Source organism: Charadrius vociferus, unplaced genomic scaffold (genome assembly GCF_000708025.1).
Source record: "Charadrius vociferus isolate BGI_N301 unplaced genomic scaffold, ASM70802v2 scaffold2550, whole genome shotgun sequence".
Lineage (NCBI taxonomy): Eukaryota > Metazoa > Chordata > Aves > Charadriiformes > Charadriidae > Charadrius > Charadrius vociferus.
Genome location: NW_009646383.1, coordinates 16,738 through 17,606, shown reverse-complemented (window position 1 = coordinate 17,606; position 869 = coordinate 16,738). Strand labels below are relative to the sequence as shown.

The window sequence follows — 869 nt, the reverse complement described above, 5'->3', positions numbered from 1 at the left end:
AGGCCTGGGAAGGCGGTGGGGACACACTGAGCCTTTGGGAGGGAAACTGTGGAACCACCTGAACCCGGGTCACAAACTGGGACCTGGACCGGTATGCGGGAAGGCGGCTGGTCCCCAGAAGTCATGGCAGAGAATCAAATTGCTGCCCCTTAATGAGTTACCGCTTGTTAGTGGAGCTGTTCCAGCGCCCGCCCCGCTGAGCAGCAGACGACCATGACAGCCCACAGTTCCGGGGGCTCTGCTGCAGGCGGGAGCCCGGTTCCGTCCCTCCGGAGGGGCTCAAGCTGCCCATGGGACAGCTCCAGCGTCTGCTGTAGGGGCCCAGGCAGAGCCAGACCCTCTTCCCACCGTGCGGTGCCTGCCCCGGGTCCCTCTGTCTCCCTGCAGCTCTCTAGGGTGCAACTTTTTTTTTTTCTTTTCTGTTGTTTTCACGTCGTGTTTTTGAGTTTGTGCCATTTCACTTCATCTTATGTTTTTCTCCATTTTCACACTGTCGTTATGGGGCGCTCAGAGGTAGGTTCCTGCCAAAATCTTTTAATTCCATGTACAGTCTCTCTAAAATAAATGAAGACAATAAATTCCAGGTGAGGGCAGAGGGGTGGGGACTGGACAACCCAGGCGGATTTACTGAGCACCAGCATCTCCCTCCACTGGAGCCGCAGTCAGCGAGGGTCCAGCCCTGCCAGCCCCACTGCTGGGGCCTGTGCATGGCTCATACTTGGCTCCAAAATCTGTCCCCACCTTGACCTTTCCCGCTCCAGCTAGACACCCCCTGCCCCTTTCTTCCCCTACACTCCTGTCAGCTTCTGCGCTGCGGCCGGAGCGGCTGGCCGGCCCCCCACGTCCACCCCCTTGGGGTCCCCCGGGGG

The 869-nt window shown here is 59.1% G+C and overlaps 1 protein-coding gene across 1 annotated transcript in view; it reads left to right on the top strand.

Annotated features, from left to right (window-relative positions):
• Positions 1 to 869, top strand: part of LRP1 (low density lipoprotein receptor-related protein 1) — a gene marked incomplete at its 3' end in the record, with an annotated part of 90,949 nt that overhangs the window by 82,463 nt on the left and 7,617 nt on the right.